Source organism: Rhagoletis pomonella, unplaced genomic scaffold (genome assembly GCF_013731165.1).
Source record: "Rhagoletis pomonella isolate Grant_MI unplaced genomic scaffold, Rhpom_1.0 Rhpom_scaffold_00002, whole genome shotgun sequence".
Lineage (NCBI taxonomy): Eukaryota > Metazoa > Arthropoda > Insecta > Diptera > Tephritidae > Rhagoletis > Rhagoletis pomonella.
This window is the reverse complement of record NW_023458556.1, coordinates 104,523,105-104,532,028: the sequence shown is the minus strand read 5'-3', so window position 1 is coordinate 104,532,028 and position 8,924 is coordinate 104,523,105. Positions and strand designations below refer to the sequence as shown.

The following is an 8,924-nucleotide window of genomic DNA, read 5'->3' as shown; positions in this document are numbered from 1 at the left end:
GATTTGAATATTTTACTTCACATACAAAACACTCAGCGTTTGGAATTTTGTAAGTTATGAATATACATTTTGTTTCATATTTTCTACCTTCACATCGAAGAATGTGAATGATTGAATGGAAAACATTCAAATCATTCAAACTCATTTCGGTAAAAGTTGTTTTTCTACAAACAAGTTTTTTCGTATGTAATAGGAGCGCAGCAATACATACATACATATGTATGTTTGTACATATGTGCATAAAAAATTTTTTTGGATATTCATATAAAAAATTGTCATTTATTTCAATTAAATTTACTTTCACTTTGTTTGAATATTGTGCTGCCGACACAAATATCAGAACAGCTATTCCAAGGCGAATTTATATAAGGTGGTGTTACTAGCTCAGCTGATTTTATGTATGTGTTTCGCCGCACGGCTTCTGATATCAAATTGAAAAATTTTGTTTGAATTTCTACACACACTCTTACAGATTTTGACAGTTTATGCCGCCAAAGCAAAAACAAAATACATGTAAGTTTTTGTTTTTGTACTCCTGCTATCACCTTATATTAATTCGCCTTTAGCTATTCACTCAAATTCAAAAAAATGTTAAGCCACAATCATTCATTCGTTTTTTATATGAATAATTCAAAAGCCGTTTTGAATGCATTCATGCAGTCCTCTAATACATACCCACGTATATAAGTGGTCGACATACATATACATATACGTAAACAAGCTGATATTGCGGTTTAACACACAGTACAGTGTGGAGAACAAATATAGCACCAACCCCAAAATAAAGTGTGCTACAATAATATTCGTACAAAGCACTAAATTAAATAAAAAATTAATTAAATAGAACTCTAACGAATAAAAATAAATAATTAAGATAAAATTAAATCAAAATAAAGACCTACTAACAAAAACCCCCCAAATACTCAATATTTCAAGCATTTACCTAGCAACTCAAATCTCAAAACTCAAAATGGCAGAAGACAAGCAGGAAAAATGCCAAACTCGTTTACCCCAAACTCAACAAGGTTATCTTACTTGGTCAAATCCACAGACCGACGAAGATAATCATAAAAATCTTCTCTACGAGATAACTAGGCTTGATAAATTCTGGTGGAAAATAAGCGCAACGAACCATACCGACGCAGAACTCAAGAAAAACTTGGATCAGCTCAATCAACACATGGCTCTGGTGGACGCCGCGAACGAAAACATACAGCTTAGCAACATAGACGAAATTGTTCGATATAAGTGCAATGCATTATACGAAAATTCCAATGACTTTGGCTTCAACACTAAGTTGAAGATAAACGAGTTACTCAGTCAACTCCAGACAAACTCGAGACTAACTAAGAGCATGTCGATATCCCGAATTCGATCCGATTCGTACAATTTTCCCAAAGTACCTGCTTGTGAAGTCTTAAATGAGGATATGAAGACGGGCCAAAATTCAAAGGCACATTCACAGCAGTGTACATAGAAAATCCCGAATTTTCTCCGATTCAAAAGCTGTACCACTTAAAACAGAAAACTCGCGGAGTAGCCGCTCTCCTTATAAAAAACTTTGCTTTAAATGGCAAGAATTTCGAGCTCGCCTGGGACGCGCTTGAAATTCACTATGAGCATTGCATGATTGGAGTTGAAAATCGAAAAAATATTGAGTCCTCAACCACTGAAAACTCGAAATTTACAAGTTCAACCCCGATAAACGTGAATACCCACCCTCTAACTCCGACCTTAAAGGACAAAAGCTCTACCTCCAAGAGCTCAAACCCTTACTCACCCAGTTCTGCAATCAAGAATGGTTGTACATACCCAATAAGTTCCATCCCAAAGGACAGTTCTCCAAGTCCTGCCTCAAAGAACTTTAACGCAAAATCTCCAAGTCCTACCTCAAAGGACGAAATCTTAAAAACCTCACGAACGCTTCGCTACATCGGAAGAATATTCGGCCTCAACAGGAAGGAAGCCAACAGGAAAAATACTTCTTGCGGCGTCTTAACTCCCAGCCTCACTTTTGCCAAAACTTATCCCTGATGCGACATTGCAAAAAAGTGCTGAATTATCGCCACAAATCCTCTTGTGCGCATATAATCTCCACGAAAACAAGCACAAGCATCCACAAGGATATATCCGACCCGTGACGTCACTCCAAACTGTTTACCCAAGGACTAGTTCTATCTCTCTACTCACCAGTGCTGGGTGGAGTAAAATGCCAACTCAGCAGCAGAAACAAATTACCCAGCAAACAGATGAGTACACGAGAACCAGTTCCACTCCACCATATCTCAATGATGTCTCGCTAAATTTATTAAATCGATCTCTAACCCGCAATCAGGAACAGAGCCTCACATACAAAATTCGAAATATTCCCTACGGCACTCCGCCGACTCCTACGCATTTCTCGGATAATGCATCTCATGAGCTATTGTTTCAAACATTATTTACTCATGAGCTACCAAAAGTGCATTGGCTAGTAAACAAACAACACCGGAAGTGCACCCGTCTCAAAGCCTGGCGGAACCTCTTTTCTCCTAATACTCGCATAGCTCAATGCTGTCTTTATCTCACCCTCACTGCTTATCTCGCTCTCACTTTTTCTCATCTCCATACAACTCTTATCCTCAACACTAACACTGACAACGTATTTCGACCATATATTTTAAAGATCCCGCGTTACAGAGACAAGCCCAGCCTACACGCAGACCCAACCGACTTGGAGTCAAGAAAGTCGTCCCGCCGTCCAACGGTGCATCCGTGGGTTGTTCAATCAACCGAACAAAACGTGTGAGCAATTGCCAAACCTCGTAGAAGTCATGGTTCCGCAGGCCCGCCGGCATGTTGAGGACATGAGTCCCACCCTAATGAAATTAAAGTCCCTCGAAATTACAGTTTTCTCTATTTCAAACACTATTGTAAAATTGCCTTAAATATGTATAGATATTAAAAACCACTTAAAGTTGAATAGTTACCTACTACCCTGTATTTATTAACGTCATGTTTGTACGTACATACATACACATGATTAGCTTCCTAACTCATAAGTAAAAGAAAAGATGTAAAATTAATCGATCGCTGTTGACTGCCCGTCCTTGTTGCATAATATCAATTTTCTTGTTCCACTGACAACTCTACGCAACTTTAATCCCTTCTATCCGGATAAAGTCAAAACTAATTATGCAAGGAATGCTCCTCTGTCGCGTGCTCTCTGTGAATTCAACGAGATATCGTATTCTGTCGGCATTGATTTCTCATTATCCAAAAAGTATTTTATTTCTTTGTTATATTCTGTTCTTTGATACATTATTGTATTTTGTTATTTTGATATTTGTAAATTTGTTTATGTTTAAGTATTCAAAATCTTCTCTGTTTGTAATTTCTAATTTCTAGTTTCTGTATAGTCAGTAAGAACTTTGTTAATTGACTTTATGAAATAAATAAATAAATAAATAAAATTCATATTACTATCCTTTCCGAACTCACATGCTTTGTTGAGCGCGTTTTTCCGTAATAAATTCAACACAAACTAAGATTCGAAATAGGATGCGGTTGGAAAGCCTTAATTCAATAGTTCGAATAAAGTGTTATATGAAGGCGAATAGTTTCTGCTGCAAAACGTTTTCAATATCAAACAGTATGTTATCAAGGATGAATAGCTCAATATATGACAACAACAGAAATGTAAATCATTCAGACACTATCGGTGATTTTGAAGAAATTGTGGAAATATGTAGCTGATTTCGCCTTATTATAGGTTTTTATTTAATTTTTAGCGCCGAGCTCTTTAAAGCGGATTGTGCGATTAATCAACTAATATGAGTTATAATAAATTTAATATTTGCGCAGTCCTATTTCAAAATATGTTGAAACAAATATTTTTAAAAAGTATGCGTTTTTTAAAGAAAATTGTTTGTACATCACTATTATATAAGTAATTTGTGTTATTTATTATTACCCTCTGAAGGTATTATATTCGTTCTCGGTTTTAAAAGCTATATTATAACAAGATCTCATTTTTAAATAAAAGATTTGTTAAATCGATTTTATGAATTAAAAAAATGGCGATTTTCGGCGATTTTTTTCTTCAGAAATTGCGTTTTTTTTTAAACAATCGGACACCCTGATTTGTATGTAAATGAACTAGCACCTGGCGAAGTCCTGTGCAACCGCGGGGCACCTAGAACTTAATGAGTTTGATTGTTGCAGGATCATAGAAAATATTCCAAAGTTTAACTACAGCAAAATAAATTTAGTCTTGATTTGCTGCAATTTGTAAATTAATTAAGTAGATTGATTGCAAGTTATTAGCGTACATCCATAATTTTGGTTTTCTTTTTATACGGTTAATAGATGTGCATTATAATGAGCCGAAATTCTGCTTTTTTAGAATTTTGATAGGTAATAGCAAAAATGTGGTTCATTATGCTCTAAAAACAATCTGCGTAAAAGATGCCGATTTTTGGTCAATATCTAATCAAGCAAACGTCAAGCTGTGAAGTTCTACTTATATTGTGCTCTGATTTGTCTTTGTATTTTGCAAAGTTTATTGAGCTAATTCTAGTAAAAGTTGCTATAAAAAGTGCCTACGAGCATCTTTGTGTGATAATAATCGAAGCTAAGTGAAAGTTTTGTATTTTTGTGGTTTATATTAAATTCAATTAAATTTCACTAGCATACATCTAATCTTGCCGAGTCATTTGTTGTTATCATTGTTGTTGTAATTCCTTTGTAGTTAACTGAGATCGTTTCTATTTTTGCACATTTCTTTTTGCTCTTTTTGTTTACTTCTTTTAGTATTTCTTGTCACAGCTGTTTGCGTTGCGTTTATTAAGTGTCACAATACAGTGATACTCAAACTGTTCGCTACATATATTTTTAAGCTAAATACATCAGCTCCTAAATTGTTGTGTGTGTTGTGTTAAACTTATTTTGCTTGTCTTTTATTAACATAAGTGTTATCTTTCAATATGAAGTGTGATCTTGATAACTGCCAAATTAAAACCGAATCTGAACGCTGCTTATCGTGCTGGCTCTGTGATGGCATTTGCCATCTAAAATGTGCTGGTTTGACAGGAAGAATTCTGGACGCTATTAATGATGGCAAAGGTCTTCGCTGGTCTTGCTTAAAGTGCAGGTCAACCGAAGTTGATCTCTTTAAGTTGTTTAGGCAAACCAGAAATGGGTTTTCTGAGGTAGGGAGAGAGTTGTCGGTACTGACCGAAAAATTTAAACATTATGAAAATGTATTTAAATCTTTTAAATGCTTAGATACCGTACAATCTATGAAGGACATTCGTGTATCAAAACGTAAGCGTCTACATAGTCCGCCTAATGAAAGGACCGTTCCACGTCAGAACAATCTTCCGAATGACTTAATTAATCTTTCTTCTCCATGTCCACAGACAACGGAGTTATCTTCCTCAAAAGAACATATATCAAAGTCTGCTTCTAATAATAACGACCCTGCAGTATCTTCCCCTTCCCCAGTTGAAGTTGTGGCACCGCCATCTAATCTTCCAACGCTTACTCTACCCTCAATTAGTAACTCAGTTACTCAACCCCGTCCGCCGGTAATCGAGTCTAATACTAGGAGACTGGTTGTGGTTCCCCCAAAGAAGTCTATATTTGTATCTAGATTTTCGAGGGATACTTCCGAGGACGATATAAAGTTTTACATCTCGTCCAAAGTTAAAACTGTCAACTTAAGTATCAGAAAATTTAATTTTAAATATGAAAGAAATATTTCTTCATTTAAAATAGACGTAAATTTAGAAAATTTTGACATGCTGCTTAGTAGTTCTTTTTGGCCCTCCGGAGCTTTCGTTCGTGAATTTGAGTGCCACTCGTTGCTCATCTATAAACTTGATCTTCTTGGTCTTCCACCTAATTTTCTACGTTGGATCTCTTCATACCTCTATGATAGATCACAAAGGGTAGTGTTTAAAAATACTATCTCTGACGTCATTGATGTTACTTCAGGAGTCCCTCAGGGTAGCCACCTAGGCCCGATTCTGTTCTTGCTTTTTATAAACGATATTTCTACAGATATAAAATTCTCCAAAATTTTAATGTATGCAGATGATGTAAAACTTTATAAATCGTACGTTTCAATTAAAGAAAGGTATTTGCTACAATCTGACTTAAACAGCATGGCTTACTGGTGTAAAGTAAATCGTATGCCTCTAAATCTTAAGAAATGTAAAGTAATGTGCTTCTCGCGAAGAGCTTTTCTTCCAGTTTCTTATATAATAGGTAACCATAACCTGGAACAGGTATACAATTTTGTGGACCTTGGTATCACAATGGATCCTAAGCTTAATTTTAATCTTCACATTAATGTGACAGTCAACAAGGCTAAAGGTGAACTTGCATTTGTGAAACGATGGTCAAAAGAATTTAGTGACCCTTATATCACTAAAACCCTGTTTACAACATTAGTTAGGCCGATTCTGGAATACGGCTCGGTGGTTTGGAATCCAAGGTATCAAATTTACTCAGACAAGACAGAATCATTTCAAAAACAATTCCTACTTTTTGCTTTAAGAAATTTCTGATGGAATTCTCAATATAGTCTTCCACCTTATACGAGTCGCTTAAAACTTATTAACCTTCCTCGGTGGTTTGGAATCCAAGGTATCAAATTTACTCAGACAAGACAGAATCAATTCAAAAACAATTCCTACTTTTTGCTTTAAGAAATTTCTGATGGGATTCTCAATATAGTCTTCCACCTTATACGAGTCGCTTAAAACTTATTAACCTTCCTACACTTGCCAGTCGCAGGGAAATGCTTGGTATAATTTTTATGGTTAAATTACTAACAGGCTCAATTTCAAGTCCGTCTCTTCTGGCTGATGTAAGCTTTAATGTTCCCTCACGCATATCAAGACACTTTTGTCCCATATTTCTGAAAGCTTGTAAAACCAATTTTGAATTGCACGACCCACTCCGTTGCTTATGCCAGGATTTTAAATCTCACTCCAGCACGTTTGATATATCAGATCCGCTTTTCAGCATTAAGAAAGCGATACTCTCCTCTCTCAATAAGTGAATTATGGACATAAATACATAAAATCAGCTGATGAATTTAGTTCTGTAGCTGAACAGTTTTAGATCTCGACACTTAACAAACTCCTGCCTATCGTGACTCGGCACAAAAATTTAAAATATTGGTTCCGTACGTCATGCGGACTGCGCCCCTCGTGCGGATGGGCGGGAATGGAGGGTAAAAACCGTTGGGATTATTATTATTATTATCTTAGGCTCGCCCAAGCCCCTCAAAGTTCAAGTGCTAAACAAATTTTTTCTTAGTCTTAATAAAAAAAAGGATTTTCGGCCCACGCTAATGTACATACACACATTTATACAGATATACACATATACATACAAATGTACATACATGTATAGATAGATATGTTGCTGACATTAAAAAAGTCTCTGCTTCTTCATATAGATTTTTATCGCCGCAAACTGAAATACGTGCACTGATTGAAGGACAAATGTTACATAAACGAGCCGTAGCCTCAGACATGGGATTCCACTTCGGCGATGAGACAAAAATTGTTGCCACAGGAGGAGCATCTGTAAATAAGTCTATTTTACAAGTAATATCGGATGTTTTCAATGCACCAGTTTTTGTTCAGGTTTGGCACCAAAATATACAATGTGTGAAGCAAATGAAAATTTTAATTTTATTTCATTTTATACAGAATGAAAGTGAGGCTGCTTTGTTTGGTGCCGCGTACCGTGCAAAATATGCAATATATTTAAATTCGTTAGTAGACGTCAGTCGTATATGTCATGAAAATAACAACGTGCAGCACACAGCAACGACCGGGCCATTAAGCTACCTCGATTACATAACACGGTTCATTCCAAATCATCTACGGATAGTTTGTGAACCCAGTAAGGATTGTGAGCAAATTTATTCACCAATGGTAGAACGTTACCGAAAAATGGCGTTGATATTGGCAAAAAAATAGTCACACTTATGTTAATTTAACACATTCCTTTGGTGACATACATATGTACATATCGTTTCTTCGTTGAAAGAGTGTCACAAATACGAAATAACACCATAAATTAATTATTTTCAGTGTGGGTATGTGCAGCCCATGATTCAATAATAAAAGGTTTGCTCAAGAAGCATTTTCTCGCTCCCTCTTGACAAAATCGGCTCCCTTAGCAAAGCATTGTGTGTGGGTTCGTGGGTGTGTGCAAAGCTTTTGTAAGGGAGTGTCAAAACTTTAATGTCAATAATGAGCAAACCTTTAATTATTGAATCATGTGTGCAGCGTGTGTAATAAGTATAGTGTACAATACGGTGGTCCAAAAAAATTAAAAGCGGAATTTTAATGCTCTCACCCCCTGGGATTGTTCTATGTCGAAACAATTACACCCATGTTTTTTATTTTGAAATCACAATATTGAATGTATTTAGAGGTGACTCAAAGCGCTCAAAGCTTTCCATGTATTTCATATGGGAAAAAACAAGTATTCGTAAAAAAGGAGAATTCTTCAAAATAAATATTTTTCGTTCGGAAAACTTTGTTTCTTTTTGAGAGACTTCCAATAACAATACTCAATTGTTTATTTAACGATTTTCTATTATTGACTATTGCAAAATGCAATGGGGGACCCATACAAAATCGCTACCATTAAAAACTGGTTAAAGAAACAATTGGGTATTATTATTGGGAATCTCCTGAAGAGAAATAGAGTTCTCCGATCGAAAAATATTGATTTTTAAAAAGTCTACACAATTTCCACGAACACTGGTTTTTTCCCATATAAAATATATAGAAAACTTTGAGCGATCTCTAAATATTTATTGATTTCAAAGTAAAAAAAAGAGGGTATACATTTTTCGGTATAGAAGAATCCTGGGGGGTGAAAGCATAAAATTCCGACTTTACTTTGTCACATGC

At 35.6% G+C, this 8,924-nt stretch overlaps 1 long non-coding RNA gene across 1 annotated transcript in view; it reads left to right on the top strand.

The window, feature by feature from the left end:
- Positions 1-7,976, top strand: part of LOC118734288 — a 17,392-nt gene extending 9,416 nt beyond the window's left edge. Inside the window, exons 2-3 of the long non-coding RNA XR_004992376.1 lie at positions 7,451-7,640; positions 7,707-7,976. This is a non-coding gene — a long non-coding RNA (uncharacterized LOC118734288). The remainder of the gene's footprint in view (positions 1-7,450; positions 7,641-7,706) is intronic.
- The last annotated feature ends 948 nt before the right edge of the window (positions 7,977-8,924 follow it).